The sequence below is a fragment of the Crocodylus siamensis genome, chromosome 9 (assembly GCF_052110815.1).
Source record: "Crocodylus siamensis isolate JL-2025a chromosome 9, ASM5211081v1, whole genome shotgun sequence".
NCBI lineage: Eukaryota > Metazoa > Chordata > Crocodylia > Crocodylidae > Crocodylus > Crocodylus siamensis.
The window spans coordinates 13,563,227-13,582,574 of record NC_143403.1 but is presented as its reverse complement, the minus strand read 5'-3'; the positions used below and the strand labels follow the sequence as shown (position 1 = coordinate 13,582,574).

Genomic DNA, 19,348 nt, shown 5'->3' with positions numbered 1-19,348 from the left:
AATTGTTGGCAGGACAGAATTAACCACAAAATGCAAAAGCCTTGTTCCTCAGGCCTGACTGCGGGGTCACAGAAGAGTGTGTTTGCAGTTATGAGGGAGGGGGAAGGTGGCAAATGACCCCCGTGTGAGGAAGGTCCCATGGATGGATCCAACCCAGACGCTAAAGTAAGCGCCTAGCTGAAGAGCCCACCCCAGATGGGTTTCTTCTTGAGGTAGGTCCTAACCTGACCTACTGCCCCTGGTTTGCAGGTGACAATGCCTCTGTCACTGCGCTCTTTCAGGAAGGGGGCCCACGAGCACGACCTGACTAGCTCAAGGGCAGATGAAGGGGCCTGAGCCCCCGCAAGGTGTCTGAGGGAACGTGCCTGGAAGAACCAGGGCTTCAGGCCACTGCCATTCGTTATTAAAGGATTGGAGGAAGAGGAGGTGGCTGTCGCTGCTGCACTCTGGCCAGCCTTGAAGGCGGTCACGGCCTCAGCTTTTGGGGCGCTGGCCCTGTCCAGACGGAGAAGGGCCGGCTGCTCCTGGGATCAGCGCCGCCTGGAAGAGAAGAGGGTCTCCAGCCCCACCTGGGCCCCAGGCTGCCCGGGAGCAGAGCGCCGCCCCTACCGCAGGGGGGCACCGAGTGGCTCCTCCTGGTGCAGGGGGCGAGGAAACTTTCCATGGCAGTGGGCAAGAAGCAGGACTGGCTCCTGGACAGGCGAGAGGCCGCATCCCTGTGTCGGAGGGGCTGGCGCTTAGCCTGGGGGCCCCCTCGGCCCGCTCCAACCCCAGCCCTTCCCCGCGCGGCTCCGGCGGGGCCCCGGCTCCACCCCGGCGGGGGGCGAGAGAGGAAGAAGCCGGGAAGGAGCAACAGCCTCCAGCCTCCTCCCGCTGCCTCCCCCTCGCCGCTCCCGCCCGCCGGCCCCTCCCCCCCCGCTCCCGCCCGCCTCTAAGCCCTGCCGCTCGCGCCCAGCCTCATTCGGCCGCTGCCGGGGACTGGAATAGGCTGCGCCGCCCCGCGCCCGCGCCCGCACGGGACCCGCCTCGTCTGCCTGCGGCGGAGCCGCCCGAGCCGAGCCGAGCCGAGCCCCGCCGGCCCTCAGGTACGGCCCGCCGCGGGGCGCCGCCGCGCGCGTGTCGGGGGCAGGGCGGCGGACGAGGCTGAGGAGACGTGCGGGCTGCGGAGCCGGCGGAGAGCGGGGAGTCCGCTCGCGGCTGGAAGCATCGTGAGGCGGAGGGCACGAGGGAGCCGGGAAGGTGCGTGAGTGTGTGTGTCGGGGGGGGGGGGTGCGCGCTCCAAACTTGCCGGCCGCGGGAGGCGCAGCCCGGGGCCGGCGGAGCGCGGCGGAGCGGGGCGATGCGGGTGGCCGCGGCCACAGCCCGCAGCGCGCGCGCTGGATTGGGGCACCGACCACGCACCGCTGCCACCTCTCATCTGCCCGCGCGGGGCCGTCGGAGCGGCGGGGGCAGAAGCGGCGTTTTGCAGCGGGGTGTGTGCGCGCGCGCGCGCGCGCGCGTGTGTGTGTGTGTGTGCGTGTGCATGTGTGTGTGTGTGTCTATATGTGCGCGCGCGCGTATGCGTGTCTGTGTGTGTGTGTGTCTGTATGTGCGTGCGTGTGTATGTCTACGTGTGTGTGTGTCCGCGCGCGCTGCCCCGCGGCAAGGAGCCGCGAGGGGAAAGCACCAAGCAAGGAGCCCCGGGGCAGGGCAGGAGGGACGGGAAGGGGACCCGGACCGTGACACTGGTGCTGCTGCTGCTGCTGCTGCTGACCCCCCCCAGTGCCGCAGGCTGCGCCCGGGCTCTCCCGGGCCGGCGGCACAGCCCCGGGGGGCGGGGGGGAGCCAGCCGCGGGTCCTCGGACAAGCCCGTAACTTTGGCATCCCGAGGCCGCGCCGGGCCAGGCTGCGGGAGCCGCCCGCGTGCGACCGCGCGTGGGCCTGGCCGCGGCAGGCGGCGGCGCGGGGCTCCGGGCCCCCGGCACAAAGGAGGCTCTTTAGCAAATGAGGTCACCGGCTCCGACCCCGGCCCTTCGTCGGGGGAAGCGGCCGCCTCCTCCCGCGGCAGCGCCTCGGCACTCGCGCCCGGGGAAGGACTTTCTTCCTCTCCATTTGTGCTGATGAGCCAATAAGAATTTCACAGACCATCGACCCTCCGTTAAGACATCAACTGTTTTAATGATCTGATAATGAAACTGTTGAATGAAAAAAAAAGAAAGAAAGAAAGAAGCATCAATAACTAATTTGAAGCAGATCTAGGCAAGTAGGTAAAAGCTTTTTCCTTCCTGCCTTCCTTCCTTCCCTCCTTCTAGCTTCCCTTCTTTCTTGATTCTCTGAGTATTTTCAAAGCATATGTGTTTTCTCAGGTAACCACCTCGCCTTCTTCCTCCAGCCTTTCCCTTGCCAATAAATAAGTTTTGTTTTTAACCAGGGGGTTATCCGAAGCCTGCCTCAATCTGTGTCTTTCGCACTGGGATTTGAAACACAAGTCCATGATTGTTCTGGGTCTTTGGATTTTTTTTTTTTTTTTACTTGGTCATGGAAATGCAGATGTTTTCTTATGAGCAAGAATTTTATAGCATGGCATCAGCGCAATTCATGATGTTGGGAGATAAGCAATAAAGAACAGGAGAGAGAATAATGCAAGTGAGAGCAAAGGAAGCTGGCTTCATATCTTTTATCCAAGAAGCCTTTTTCAGCACATTTCTCAGCATACTCTAGAAAACTGAAGTTTCCGGCTCCACTTTGAAAACAGCCTCCTTTGCTGTGGCATGAGAACAAAGAAATAAAGTTGCAAAAGGAAAGGACTATGTTTCCACAAAGGCATGTAGCATTTTGTAGGAAAATATGTTAGAAAGCACCTTTTCTCCCTATGACCCACGGGTTGTTGGTTCTGGACAATGGGATCTGCGTTCAAACCTGAAGCTTATCACATACAGGAATAAGTAATCTGAAGTAATCTAAAAACGCTATTTTTTTTTGCATCAACTTTGCTGACATTTATAAAGTCTACTCATATAAGGTTGGGGGTATTTTTTGGTCTGAAAAAGCATTAAGATTTAGGATTGCTCATTACTACAGAAGCTATTACAGTAAATTATGTCAATAGATGAGCTAAGTCATTGCAATTTATGACCTGTCCTTTCCAAAAGAAGACCTTTATGGAAAAAGGTTGATTGAGAGATAGAAGGACAGAAATATTCTGTTGCTCCACAGTCTGGAGCGGTTACAAGGGTTAGAAAGGTTTTTGTGATTTAGTTGATAAAAGTATTTTTTTTCACATGTGTTATCTGAGTTCAAGTGCAGTTAATGAGCCGTTTTAATGAAGTTTGACACATTTCTTTTTGTTCAGTTCAAGATATATGCCTGAACTTAAGAGTTCCAGCAGTTTAAGAGGCTACATTTTCTGAAGATCACTAGAAAAAATAATGAGACTAAACAAAATATATGTATATATTGAAATTGCCAGTGGTTTTTCCTTGCTTACAATAAATTCAAAAAGACAGAGGCAGGGGATCCTTGCAATTCAGATATTGGAAATATAAAGTGATTTCAAACTTGTTTTAGTTTTTGCCCAGGATACCTTAAAATTATTTGAATAGATTTTGAAAGTCACATGTGTGTCCTGTGTTTTCATTTGGACTTGTTTCACCCGAAAGAGCAAGCAGCATGCCTCTTATACACATTTCTGGGTGGCATAGCCTTCATGTTCGTATTTAAAGCTCAAATTCCATATACCATTGTCATTATCATGCCTCTTTGTTTTAAAATGGCACTCCATTTTTCATTTTTCCTTTGCCGGGCCCAAACAAAATCCCACAGAAGTAAAAGGAAGGGCAGCCATTGACTTTAATAGACTTTGGATCAAGCCCTTTATGCATATGTTTTAAGAAGGATTACTTTATATATAACTCCTAGCAGCTCCTGCTGTGTCTGCCTTACTTTCTATTTCATTTCTTCTCAGTAAGGCTAATAATAATAAATTGAATATATATTGCAAAAAAAAAAAAAATCTCCTTCCTTTTATGGGAAAAAATGTAATCCTAAACATTCTACTACGGTAAATAGTTATTGTTACATTTACAATACTGTTTTCCAAAAATGAATATAAAGAATAGTTAAACCCATTCATTTTTTGTTTCCATGTAAATAAAGACATTACATTAATTAGACAATGACTGTATGGTAATAAGACAGGTTTTGGTGTTTGTAAGGCAGAGGATAGGTTTTACTAAAGGCCCGCATGTGTTTTGCTAAATAAATAATTTATTATTACTTGTTGTTATTTAAAATTGATCAGCAGGTCTACTTAAGCCTGCTACATATTTAGGTTTCAGAAAAATTACATGAATAGAAATCAAAGAGTTGGAAATAATTAACTCGATTTCCTTCCAGTGTACCAAACTAGGCATTATGTACCTTAATATCTCAGAGGCCAGAGTGGCTGAGGTCATAAATAGACAAAAAATATAACTTTGTCTTTTTATGTATATAATGCTAGTTGGAAATTTGGGGCACTAAGCATTTGGTAGCTGTTCTTTCAGGAATGTTACACTTGCAAACACTAGAGGGCACTGATGCTCTTCTCTAAATCGCTACTTGTGGCCCATCTGCTTTTCAGGGCACTATGAAAAGACGTTTTGTTACCACCAGCATTGCTAGCCCTCTCAGGGGAGACAGAATTCAATCTAGCTGTGGTTCAGGCTAATGCTTAGGCAGTTTGTCAGGATTAACATCTTTCTAGTCAGTGGATCGTGTTACCTTCAGCATCATATTACCACCTTGGAGTTCACTACAAAGTTTGAAATTGTGTAACTTTAGATTGTCTGAAGAGTGCCACAGCTGGAGTCTAGGTGTAAAATAAACAGCATCGCCTCTCCCAGCAGCAGTGATTTTTGAGGGATTTGTTTTCTCTTTCTCTTTCTTCCAAAAAGAGTATCACTTTGTGCCATGGCAAAAGAAAAAAAGAGAAAGAAAAAGTAATATGCAGGAAAAGAAAGGTAATACTAGTAAATACTAGTATATTCTTCCGGAAGGATATTGGGGACTACCGAGAGAAATTTTAGATAAGAAAATAGGCATTTATTTCCCTCAGAGGGCCATATTCTGCTCTTGCGTGCCCCAGAGTGAATGCATGCCTTTAGATTATGCACCAGTGCAATTAAGTCCAGTATTTTGGCCAGCTGCCATTTGGGTTTATAAAGTGAAGCTCCAGCTGATAGTAGAACATACGCTGTTACTAATAACATGCAGACGGGCATAAAAATAAGTGTCAATTCTAAATATTAGCGAATTAAATTGTAAATTGATCTGTAATTAGCACATAGCATCATTTCTGATTCAGCATTATCACCCCTCGAGCTGATATCCAGGCCTGCAACCGAAAGTTTAAGTGACTTACAGAAATGGATAGTTATAACTGCAGCACCTGAAATGCTTATGAATACAATTTAATGGTAGTTATAATGGCTAATATGAATCACTTAAGTGCACAGTGATTTAGAGGCTTGTTACATACTGAAAGGAAAATATCTCTGCAGGGGCTTACTGAAATGTCTTGTGCAGTTTGAGACCCTTCCTCTCTCATCCCCAGTGCAACCATAGAGAAAGTTGTTCATTGCGCTTGTGGTGGGTGGATGGTTAGTGTTGCCAGCGGAGCGCTAATAGCCCACAAGGGACCGTTGGGGTTTGGTTGTTATGCTGAGAAGGCTTCCCAGCTTGCAGCCAGCTCTCATTCAGAGGCTAATATTAGATGGAGAAGGCATTGGCACTGCTGAGCTGTAACTGTGGAAGAACAAGACATTATGCCTGCTTTTACCTGACAAAGGAGAAATAGTTTCTTCCATAACTGCATGGATGGTGCAGTGGCTTTTCCATTTGCCAACCCCACAGCGCTCAGCTAGCTCCCTCAGCCATAATTTAGCTCTTAAGTTTTAAAGTGCTGTCTTAAGCAAATGCTAGTTTGTCGCTTTAAACTTTTGCAGTGAGAAAGAACCCTCTTCCTTTTGAATCAGCAAAAGAGTTCTTCGAAGTTCTTAATTGTATTGGAATGGAAGGCTTGAGTTGGAGTAGTAGAAATCAATGTAAATGGATTATAGGAACACGGATTAAGTAACTGAGTAGAAAAGTGTGCAAAGGATTTTCCAAAATAACTGGTCTAATGCTACTATGTTTCCAGATATAATTTATTTGTTAAATGATGACATAGCAGTTCATCGACCAAAAAGTAAAATGCGCCAGAAATAAGTATGTGTGCAGTTGCTACGTTTATAGAAAAATGATTGGATTGTGCAACTTTAGCTAATTGAGAACTGGCTTAGTACATATTGAGTGTGTCTACATGTGCACTTTAATGCTCAGTAGATGACTTTACTGCATATTAAAGTGATGCTTAAAAGTGGTGACATGTTAATGTGCAGTAAAATAGTCTACTGCTCATTAAGCAATACTAAAAAAGCATGAAAATGTGCTACTGAGCATTAGTGTAACCTAATGAGCATTAATTTGGTACCTCACATTGGAGGTGCTAAATTTAATGCACATTAGAAAACACGCATTAATGCACATGTAGACATGCCCATTGTGAAGCAGACAACGCTAAAGTGTATTGCTGCTGATGAGTGCATGGTGTAGAAAGTATCCATATGTCTAGAAAGTAATTTAAATTCAGATTTCATACAATTGGACAGGTAAGACCTAACCTTGCTCTCCAGAAAACCTGTGGATGCTAGTAGGAGACAAGGGATCACATTGCTCAAACACTGGTATAACGTACAGAAGGAATTCAATTCATTATCCTTTTAAAACACAGTTTGCAGAATTTTAATGTTTGTAAGGGGTGACAATTTGACAGCAGAAAAAACAGCAGTAAGTAGTTCCATTTATCCATTAGCCTTGTGCAATCCTGTCAGTGCAAGATTTCCCATGGTCCTCTGCCAGTTCTAGGTATTGCCTCTACACTTGGGAAGTTACTTCTTCCTCTGGTCCATTGCACTCTTGGTCTTTTGCATGAAACCAACAACCAGAGTAAAGTTACAGGTTTATCATATATAGAATTTTTTTTTCCTCTTAGAAGTGTAATGAGTCCAGAGTTTCACTTCACATGGGCTCTTAAAACAGCCATCGTTGGATGGAAGTGAAGAGGTTCCTTATTTTGTTACCAATTATACGAGCTGCTGAAGAGATGCTTCCTATATGTTATATTATTGAAATGAGGTTGCTGTTGAGTATTTTTTAATGAAATAAAAATCTAGAAACATTTTTTATTGGTCTCCATGGCTAAGTGAAATACTTAAATGTATGCATGCATATCATTCTGCCAAGAATAAGTCATTAGTTCAGTGTAAACCAAAAATGATAGCTCTATTTGAATCAGGAAACTAAACCTTATTTCCATTGATGCTTATCTTTTTTATTAATTCCTACACGTGCCAGCATTAACTCATAAATTTAAATGGTCTTTCCCGTCTTGATTTCAAGTAATATCTCAAAGATCTTAGGTGCTGGATGAATAACTGTGTTACCTTTCTCCTCTTTTTTCATCTACCCATTTTTTTTCTTGAAGGTAGACATTGGAAGGGAAACAAAAGAAATAGATTTGTGCAAACTTGGTTTGGTATTTGGTGTTATAATGTTAGTACCAAGTTAAATATACAATTATAAAGTTGCCAGGATATTTTAAACTATAATAGTCCCTGGAAAAGTAGTTTCAGAATCGAGCCTTCAGGTTTTTCTCCCCTTAGATGATTGCAACGTATTTGATAGGCAAGTAGATAGTGTGTCTTCTAGAACGTTATTTGAAGAGGCTTATCTTTTATCTCAGACAATATAAAAGGATAAAACTTTTAATTTATTTGATAAAAAATGAAATTCAAAAGGGTTTGCGCATTGGTTTTGAAACAAATGATTTAATAATTTAAGATAAAAATTTAAGTAAACATGCTACCTTTTTGTGGTAGAAGAAGGTTTCTTATTGGCATTATTTTAAAATTCATTCTTGTTTATATAGGACTATATATTGCCCTCCGTTAGATCATGTGTGGAAATACAACGTTTTAGCAATGATGTGGGACAACTTTGGATAGCTTTACTTATTTTGAATCCCTGGCTTCCACAGAAAGTTCCACTGGCTTCTAAGGACTAAAATAATGCTAAACAAGAATAAAAGTATCAGACCCCAGCTGTTCAACAGCACCTGCAGAATTCCTATCAAATTATCCTCTTCAGTTTTCATAGACCTTTGTGTGTCACAGTTTTCATATCAGCTCTTCCCCTGAACAGTCAGTCCTCACCTATAGTGTACCTGTCAATGTGTTAGTCTCTAGTTAGGAATTTACTGTTATCATTCAGCTCATTTTGGCTCCCCAGACAAGATGGACTTCAGTGGCTTTCTTTACTGGGAATATTTTGTACCCTGGGTAGTTACAATTATGTGGAAGAATAATCTATATTGGGTTGAATTGGTAGATTAATTCCAGAATAACCAAGAGCTCTAGTTACAGTTATATGTCCCCATCTCTCATTTTAATGGTGAGCCAAACAGTACAACCAAAATAAGAATTAACTCAGACTTTCATCCAAAATACAATATAACCTGAACAGAAATTAATTCCAAGATACTTTGTCTTCTCCCATTATTTTTCAGTTTTGCCTAGGTTTTTTACAACTGCACTTCCCTTTCAAGCCAAGCAGTTCTAAATTATTGAGAGAGAATTACTATTATTGGAAGATTTCAAGGACAGTCTCCCAGGATTTAGAGGTTCAAGAAAACTTCAGAAGGGTTTGAATAAAATCCATATGTAAGGGTCTGATTCAAATGGAAAATACTTTGTACTTTGTCTATCATTAAGTGTTCTACCACTGCCCTAGTTACAGAGTAGGTAGCCTAGAGAATAAACTTGGTTAATATACTGTGCAATTTTTTTCTTGGTGATCATAACATTATATAGCATCTTTCTCTTTAAAGAGAAACACAGTAAAGTATAACACAAATCCATTTATACAAAAAAGATTGATGAGATAGTAAGTCAAGTAATTAGAGATCAAACTGGATGATTGTAATGGTCACTTTTTTGGCCTTAAAATCTATTAGTTGTCTTATATTTATTTTTAAAAGGTACATTCATAGACAATGAAAGCCTATTGAACGTAGGGGCTTTGTAGGTGAGTACTGATTTACTGTAGTGTAAAAAGTTTTAGATCCTGGGTTTCGGGGTGGGGGGAATCGAAGCATTGAAAGTTAGCCAACTTCAAACCCAAACGGAAATGAAACATTTGGAACTTCCACCTCCGTCTTGAAACTTTCCAGCTCTCTCATTTTCCTGTGCCCTTTTCACAAAGGTTCTTGGAATATTTTTAAAGAAAATGGTGACAGGCTTCACTATGATCTCCCTTTTTGTCTTTCCTCTTAGCATGCTCTCACTTTTCCCCTTTTGGCCATGCACAATTTCCCTCTTGTTCCTTTTGTCCCAGGTGAAGGTTTCTTTATCCTTCTGTCCACTTGACCTTCCATGTATACCACTCCACACCTGACCTTTCTCAATCAATTCAGTCATGCAGCTCAGTCACACTCTGATACATCCTCCTCCATAATAAAATATGACCCAAACTGATCTCTTATCTGTTCCTGACTGCCTCTCATTTCTGTTACTATGGTCACTATCATTGTTTTTCAAGTGCTATAATTTTAAGGTTGTTCTTGATGCTTCTTTGTTTTTCTCTTTCCAGTTCCAATGCATATAAATTCTTTTGCTTTTTTCTGCAGAGTTTATAAGAGCTATCCTTTTTTATCTGTTGAGGCTAAAAATTAAAGCCCTCATCATCCACTCCACCTTGGTTAACGTTACTGCCTCCTTGCTAGTTTCCTAGACTCCCACATCAACTCTTTGAATCAGTCAACTGCCTTAACCTTAGAGCATGTTCCTTACCCATTGGTCTAAGCATTTTGCAAACTTTTTGTATCATTTTGTTAGCTTTTCTGTTGCCTGCAGTTTAAACTTTTTGTCATCACTTTCAGGACTTCATAACTCTTTCTTGCAATGCCAACCTTGTCACTTCTCACATCATCATCTCTGCCTCTAAACCCATTTTTACCACAAAACCATTCCTCCTGAATGCACAGAGTGCTAGAAGTACTCCTTCTAAGAGGATCTGAAAGGCTGCATCCTTGCCTCATTCAACCTCCTCTCTCCATTTAGCTCTTAGACCCAAAATGAATATGTTTCTCTCTTAAATCCATCATGCTGTACCAGTCCTCACTGGTTAACTGAATGGAGGTTAATGTCTGCTATGTCCTTTAAAACACATTTCTAAGTTTATAAGGTTTCAAGGTCAGGACTTATCTTTTGTTTGTTTAGCTTGGTGTATGGCAAAATCGTAGAAATTTATAAATACAGGAAACCCTCACCATTTGTGGGTTTGGCATTTGTGGTTTCAAATATTCTCGAATGCCAAACCCGCTTCTTAAATACACTTAAAGGAGCTCCTTGGGAGCTCCATGCTTGCTGCCACTGGGCTCCCGCCATCGGGAGTAGCTGTGCCCCCTCTCCAGCTGCCGGGGGCACTGAGTTCATGAACACAGATGGCGGGAGCCTGGCAGTGGTGGGAGCCCAGTGTTATTCACAGATTTCGCCATTCGCAGAGGATACAAGAATGTATCCTCTACGAATGGCAAGGGTCGCCTGTAATAGTGAACAGGTTTTTGTGATTAAATATTTTCTGTGGATTAAAAGCAACAAAATCCAACATTCGCATAATTGATCCAGACCAAGACATTGTCAGTCATAGAAAAATAATGAAAATACCTGTTATGTCACTGCAGGTGCTTAATAAAATGCTAACTAAATGCACAGTAACTATAGTTACTGTACAGTAGTGCCAGCACATGGGGTTTTTTTGTGACACTTAGTGCTCAGTAGCCTAATAACACTGTGCAGTAGTGTATTAGCATGGTTTTTGACTGGCACGCTACTACACAGTAATGTGTAAATCCCATGTAGATGTGCCCTGCCTGTTGTTAAATCGTTCTGTTGTGTTTATGTAGAATATATGACGTGTAATGTGTTCACTGTCTTTGTACGATGTGTCACTTACAGTTAGAATGAAAGAAAATGCTGGGTGCCTTAATTTCCTTTGTTTCATATGTTTGCACAGTTTATAGTTTGCATGGCTCAAGTTCTTCAGTAACATACATGAATGAACTGTATTAATGCTTGAAACCCAAAGGTTGATTTTATATTCTTGTAGGGTTTTGTGATTCTGTAGTATGTTCAAAAACATCACATATGAGGTGGCAGCTGGTATTATCAAGGATGGATGGATTCTGATGGAAGAAAATTAAAGTACACTTTGGATGCTAATATGTCAGATATCCCTTTGTAACCTCACAAATGGAGATCTCAGATTTGGAAAGTTATGAAAGCTTACAATTTATATGTGGAAGTACCCTTTCAAGATTTATTGGTTCACTGATAGACCGATATAATTTTTTGACAAATATATGTTTAAATTAGTTATGTGCAGAAGAGAGTCCTAGGATTGCTAATCTATTGGATGCATGACATCAATTAACATCCGTCAAACGAAAAAAGAACAGAGGAAAGATAATTAATAATGAAGGCCTTAATTTGGAAAACCATCTCTTTTCACGGAAATCACTTATGCACGTGTTTAGTTGCTTAATTTTATTTTGAATAAGTGATCATGACTGAAACGTAATCTGCACATGCTTGAAGACAGGCTACCGACAGAATACCTTTCAATTCCAGAGGTCGCATTTGTCCAGGAATAAAACACTTTATCTCAGGACAAAGTACAGTCATTCAGATGTCCATGCCTATTGACCTGGGATAAACCTTACAAAAGCTGTGTACAGACATCCAGTTTCTCCTGGGACAGTTGCTGCTGTTGATAACCTGGGATAACAGAGAGCTGTTGATAACCTGGGATCAACTGGGATTCAATGGCTTCTGGGACAGTTCTTCCCGGTAGAGCAAACTTCTGTACAAGTACCTTCTGAGTGAAGCTATAGCACAGTCCTCTGGCATGCCAGCGTGCTTTCCTCCCAGTTCCTTCCTGCACCCCCCCTTGGGTCCAGGGACTCTGTCACTTGGGCTGGACTCTGCTGCTCCAGTCAAGCAGAGCCCAGCCCACCCAGACTCTTCACAATCTCCTCCTGGTGCAGGGAGACAGAGCTTGGGAGGTGGTCTGGGAGGCAGCCAATCAAGACTGCCTCTGTGCTACTGTCATCTCTTGCCAAGCATACCGGGAGCCTGCAGAGCAGGCTGAGATGTGTGCATAGCGGCCTCCTGGTGGATGCCAGCTCAGCATTCAAACGTCTGTTCAGGGGTCTCGGGGTAAGTTTTTCTACCAGGAAAACAAATCTGGGAGTATTCTACCAGATCATTTGAACATGTATGCAGCGAAAGGTTCACAGGATAAATACTAACAGTTTATCCTGGGATTGCATTGAATCATTGAATCGAGGGCAGAAAAGTAGTAGTGCATTCAGCTGCTCACTAAACCCTGATTAGAGTAATATGTGTGCATGCTTGTCCGGGGATATTGCGGTTCCTGAACAAACACTGGCACAACCTGTCCAGGGACAAACGCAATGTCTGTTCCTAGCCTAGGAGCCCATCTACATGTGATGCTATGTTGCTGTAGTAATGCACTATGGCAGCGTAGCATCTGTGGGCATCTACACATGACCAGCACCTACTTCACCATAGTGACATGCTCCCTTGGTATAGCGCACTGCTACGGCAAAGTAGCTGCTAAAAATAACCATGCACCATGTGTACAGCACAGTATGGGCCATTATTGTGCAGTGATTTAGTACTTCCAAAAGGAACAACATCACCTGTATATATGTGCCCTAAGTGATCTAAATTCTGCCTACAGTCCTTCTGCTATAACTGGCAATACCTAAGTCAAAGAAGTTATTCTGATCTGCAACAGTAATATTTAAGAAAGAACTCCGTCTGTTTTTTTTTTTTCTTTAATGTAGCTTTGTTATTATATTACTTGGATTTTTTTTTTTAGTAGTGACCTTCATGTAGGAATGTTTTTCATGATTAAACAGACTTCAGAGGTGAGCTGTATTAGGCATGCAATACACACACAATCGTATGTGAGAAATTGCACTAATATAAGTTTAATTTTCCAATCAAATTGAACAAGAAATGAGTTTGGCTGAAATAATCAAGACTATAGTGAAAATGCCAAGTCTGATACTTACCAAGATGTGACAGTTACTTGTTGTCATGACCTTGTTTTTTTATGTTTAGCTAGAGGTCAAAAAAGGATGCTAGCTGTAATTACTCCTCTCATAAAATTCTGTAGGCCAGCCACTGCAGCCGACTTGAACCAGATTGTCTACATATATCAGATTACTAACTAAACAACCTCCAATCTATATTCACATAGCCATTAAATGCTGTTTTTATGACCAACATTAATATAAACAGATAATGACATAATCTAGCCTTTATGAACCTCCCTTTTATACCTGAAACAAACTAGAAAATTAGTTTTTGACAATAATTGAGGACTGAGGACTGAGTCTAATATTGAACTGTTATTTTATATTTTCTTTCACCCATAATTACCAAATTGCTACTTCCGCTTTCATAATTTTCCCATGACGTTAGCACCAAAGTAACCTGAAAACAAATTCAGTTGTACTACACACATGCCACTTTCAAGTTCAAAATTAAATGCATAGAGGCTTCCATTGTAAACTTTCTGCATTTTCTTACAAATATTCCACACACCACCTGCACATCTCTGACAACTTATTACTTTTGATGTGATGAATGTCAACAATTTCTTGTATGTAGGGTCAGCAGCCTATATTAATCTCTTATTTTTCAATTCTTCTTTCTAGCTAACATGATGCACAAGTTGTTTAGGAGTTACTCTTTTGGATAGTTTCCTATTTCACCTGTTTTTATGCATCTAGCCCCTCTGACTGAATAGAATACAAATAAAATCCTATTCACATTAACCTCTTCTGCCATTCTTCCCAAACCATTATGCACGTTTCCCCTTTGGGGTTGCGTAAAAGGCCACAAACTTTATTATACAACAAATTAGTAACACAGCAAATATTTACATTAAAAGATATTAATTCATCACTATATCCACATGCACAGAAACAATGTGTCTGCTATCTTTAGTAATCCATTAAGACCCTGCACCTTTATGAATTGAGATGTCAGTTTGCATTACCTGATTCTTTTTTCCCCTTGGGTCTTAAAGGAAGACCACCTTTCTGTCATGAACGATATAATAGAAGTCCTCTCTCAAACTGTTTTCAACAGTTTGGGGAGGCTACTTCTCCAAATCACTGGCAATATCAGGAATGTGAAATGATCAAGTCATGTCTCCTCCGGTCTGTTTTAATTATCTTCCTGTCCCCCTGGGTTCCTAATCCATAACAAAAAACCAGGAAATTGCACGAGGACAAGTCAAGAAATTCCATCAAAATATTTTTTCCATATCTTGAGCGGTGTGTGTTTCTAGAGGGGAAGGAATGAAAGCCTGGTGAATGCACTGATTGATTTTGGTAGTGTAAGAGTGATGGGGCCCTGTCAACTGATGGTTGAGAGGAAAGGGTTTCTTAGGGTGATAACATTTATTGGACCAACTGTGTAGTTGGGATAGAGTTAGACAAGCTTTCAGATGCAAGACATTGTATCCCAGCTACAAGGTAGGTCCAATACAAGACACCACCCTAAGAAATCTTTGTCTCTCTCATTGATTGTTTTTCTCATTGTAACAAAGGTGCATTCTCATTACTAGATTGAGGGAAGATTCATGCCCCATTTGTACAATAAACTTATGTAAAGTTTAATTTATCAGAAATTTTTAAGTATATTGACATTTTTGAGTTGTGTGAAAAAGCATGTAAGCTCAGGCCTCTATGGGGGGAACATTTGGAAAAGTTGAAAGATATGGTTTTGTATTTCAAATAGTTTGCTCATCCAAAGTATTCCATGCCCCAACGATTTGTCATTTTTGGGGAGGGAAGATTAGGTAGAATCTACAGAGATGGGAACACCTTTGAGTCACTGAATCTTAAATCTTACAGCAGCTGGAAATCGCATTTTAGTGTAAGACCCTTTCTCCAAAAATCCTCTTCAGCACCTTCTTGACTTTTTATGACCTCCTGAGGCCCCTACCCTAATTTTCTATGGCTCTATGAATAATAGAACAATTAGGTAATTCCTCTTAGAAACCTAAAACATATTTTTATAGCTTAATGTAAAGGTAGGTCCTCTCTAGAGCTTCAGGTTCATTCTTCAAAATGAATATGCCAAGGTAGTCATGCAATAAAAACAAAACTTGTAGAATACATACATTTGTTATCAGAACAGCATTGAAGTATGCAAGATATTTGAGACCACGAGAATTGTGCTTACATCTTTTAAAGAGCAGAGTTTTTTCTGACTAGGGGATGATAATGAGCATGATAACGTCTAAGCCTTGAATTTTCTCAAGTTTAGTGAAAAACCTGAAATCTTGTCCTCATTGACTGTATACTGATCCTTTTGCAAATGTATTAAATTTAAGAAAATACGTTCTTTGAAGCCTTGATGTGTTTGGAGAGACGAGTAATCCAAATGTTTACTATTGGCTAACAGTGCAAATTGAAAATCAGAAAATAGAAGACAATTTTAGCATTTGTTTGATGTATAAGAATGGGGTGTGCATGAATGAGAACTGTAAAATGTTTATGTCTGCTGTTAAGTATACTAAATACTTTTGAGTTCCTACTTTTGAGGGATTTTTAATGGAGGCAATTATAAAAGATTTCAAAGCTTTAGAGCAGGAAGATACAAGAATTAAGTTCCAGAATGCAGTTTTTTGGAGAAAATGTGTGCAAAGTATTTTAAAACCTGGTGTTAGCTCTAGCATTGTGACCTCACCTCAGCTGGAGTTTCTCACTTCCGAAAATCAGGTTATGATTTTTCAAGGATGTAATCCCTCTTGCTTGAGTAGGATGCCTGCCATTTTTGTATAGAATGTGGGTGTAATAGGTTCAGATGAAAGTCACTATTCTGTCATGCACTGCAGACGCGGGCTCTTTGTCTGCAGAGTAGATGGCCAGGCAAAGAGGCATTGGATCTGTGATTGTGTAGACCTAGCAATTAGGAAATCTCTCTTTGGGGGTTCAGAGGATCTGTGTTCTACAGTTCCACAGCTTGCCAGCAAGTTAAGTGTATGAATTTGTTCCTTCTTCATGCTCTGGATAGAAACAACCATTTATTCTTGCTTTTTGCAGAGGAGGGTATTTTATTCCAAGACATAACAATTCCAACTGCATTTACATTTTAAAGTAAACATGTCCTATTTCCTCCTAGCTCTAATGCAGTGATCACAGTTATCAAGAAGGGTTATATTTCCAGAAACTGGAGGCAGAGTTATCAGTGCCAAAAGGACATGTATTTCCACATATAGATTCTGTTCCCTGCATGCAGTTAATGCCATATGCCTGCACACCCAAACTGTTGGGAATCTGTTGTAACTGGCATGTGTACTCGAGTATGCATTTTTGGATGTGGAATGGACATCACAGTGTGAAAAATTGGTGCTAAATATGGATTTCTTTTCTAACATGGAAGCCTTGTTAGCTCAGTTAGAAAGCCACTTCATTATGATGATCTGTTATAGACACAAGTGGCTGATTCTGCCCCATGCTAGGTATGTGATGTAAATATGAAGACAAGTTAATTCAATTAGAAAAATCATTTCAGCATGAGGATCCCCCCTTCCCCGCTTCCCGGCAGAGAGTGGAGCTTGATTTAATGCCTATAATCCTGCCTACCACATCTGTGATACAGAACTGACTCACTGGTTCAGCGCCATAAAGCTGATATTGCAAGTCATGTTTTAAGTGCTGGAAAAAATTGGATCTTGTAAAAATGCTTTTGGCAGTGAGAAAGGGTTAAACCAAGTATGGGCCAGATTGTCTGGAGCTTCAAACTGCCAAGTTCTACATCAAAAAAGAATTACAGCAACTCCTTGATCAAAGCTCAGGTAATTTAATTATTTGCTGTCATGAATCAAGGGGTCCTTGAACAAGCCCAGGATGTCTGGATATTAGAATATGGGGAATTTATTGTTTCATTCCTGCTAATACTCCAACATCAAAGAGAGTTTGTCCTATAAACAAAGCAGCCTGAAGTCAAAGAATTCAAGCAAAGGCTGGAGAGACAAGCAGACAGAGGAGGGGCTTGTTTCCCCCACACCTTTGTGAGCTGGAAATGAAGGTGATTCCTGTGTGGTGAGATATTTACCATTGTGATTTCTTGTGTTTATTTAATGTAACTAAACATCTGGACTATGTCTCGCAGAGCACTGAATGAAATGCTGAGCTTCCTCAACACCCATAAGCCCATTCATTTTAAAATTGTTGCTCCTTTTAACATTGTTCTGTAGTCTGCTTTGTAAATCATTCCATAGTTACTTCTTAGTAAATACAAATCTAAATGACAGGGGAACCTTTGACATATATTGAGTGTTATTTTACAGCTGTCATCTGGCATAAACTGCCTATGTTAAGGGTGATCGGAGGAAAGCTCACAAATCTACTGGAGTCTCCAGAGCTTCTAGCTTAATGGTCTAATGACTGGAATTTATGGACAAAGAATATACCCTGATCCTACGGTCTCCTTGTACAGAACTTCTGTTAAATTGATGACATTTGCTTTATATATGGAAGCAATAAGGATGAGGTCCAGAATACCCCAAAAATCCAGCTGAAATGTATGTGGGGCATCAAAGAAGGTGTTGAAGGTTCATATAATAGCTGATTCTCCTTTATTGCCCCACGAGGGCATGAAGTCAGGATGCTGTGTTATCCAAGCAACAGCTGCTTGGCGTTACTAACACTTGAAACATGGCAGAGAGCTGCACAGTAACACAAAAGAGTCCCAATTCTCAAAAAACAACCAGGAATGACTTCATTCTTTAATTTTTCATTTTTTTTTGTCCCACCTGCACAGTTGCTGACCCCAGCCTCCCCTATCCCACCTCGGGTAACCCACTGTGTGCCAGAGCACGCGGGGCACAGGCATTCCCCTGGGACGAATAGCACCGGCACAAGGTGTCGTGCTGCTACTTGTCCATGGGGAAACGCACGTTCCCATTTGTTTGGACACACCCATAGAGGCCCATTCCAGTTCCTCCTGTATGCACTGTGACTTCATAAGACTACACAGGTGAATTTCTCATGTAGTAAGTGTAGACGGGATTAGGCCTTTCACCGTGTGCGTGATGGAGGTATATATGCACTATGATCTGATTAAATGGGAAATGCCAGTACTTTCTCACTACTTACATGTGCCTATAATGTACACTTTTATAGTAAGTAAATAAGTTTTTCTAGTTAGTAGGTTTACACAATCACAGATGAAGTGATTCTTCTCTGACCCATCTACTCTGTCCAGCAGACAGAGATCCCAAATCTGCAGTGTATGACTGAACGATGCCTTGTATCTGAGCCTATTTTACCCACCTGCTATACAGAGTATGTCTTCCTGGACTCAATTCCAGAACTATTCTGTGTGCTGAATTCCCACTGAAGGCAGTAGGATCTCTTTGTGTAGAGCACCTGGAGGCCTAGCTATATAACTCAGCAGGGAAGCAAAATTAAGGTAGTGCAAGGCAAGTGAATGGAGACAAGGGATAAATGTCACTATGCTCAGTGGAAAACGTATTTGAGAGACAAACCCAAAGTTATAAAATTTCATGAAAAATCTTTACAGTATGAAATGTGTGCCAACTTCAGCTGAATTTATTTAATTGATCTAAATGCTCTCATGGGTTATTTAATAGAACATATTTAATATTTAGAGAAAGTAAACAAAATCATCCGGGGCCAGACACTGCCAGAAATACTAATGTTGGCAAGGTATTTACTGAACATGTAATCTCATTGAAATCATTGGGCCTACTCTCAGAAGAAGGTGCTTCTTCATGTAAAATAAGGGAAGTACAATCTACCCTTCCAGATAACTCTCTCTCATACGTGGACTGCAGCCACGCTTACTACATGACAGTTATGTGGAGACCAAAGTCTGCAGAATCAAACTCATGAATCAAACATATACCACAATCAAACTCATGAAATAAATCTGAAGCAATTTATACCAGAGTAGAATCAAAAACTAAATTATGCTTTTTTGCGATTGACTTATTTTAAGCGAGTGGTTTTTGATACTTTTCATTTGGAGTAGAATACCTTTCTTATAACTACAGAATCTTGCTTCTAATCTCACATTGAAATTGTGGTCGTCTAATTCTGTAGTTTCCAATCAAACAGGCCAGGAAGTAATTCAGCCGTAAATAAAATAGTGTGGTTGGT

At 41.5% G+C, this 19,348-nt stretch overlaps 1 protein-coding gene across 5 annotated transcripts in view; it reads left to right on the top strand.

The window, feature by feature from the left end:
* Positions 1–883: 883 nt before the first annotated feature.
* Positions 884–19,348, top strand: part of CDH11 (cadherin 11) — a 113,506-nt gene continuing 95,041 nt past the window's right edge. For 2 of the 5 annotated variants that reach the window (XM_090063727.1, XM_090063724.1), the window contains exon 1: positions 884–1,085. The gene's annotated coding sequence lies outside the window, so the exon portion shown is untranslated. Of the gene's footprint in view, positions 1,240–2,022; positions 2,243–19,348 lie in introns of those variants that run through there. The other 3 variants (XM_090063726.1, XM_090063723.1, XM_090063725.1) reach the window with 2 other exon arrangements.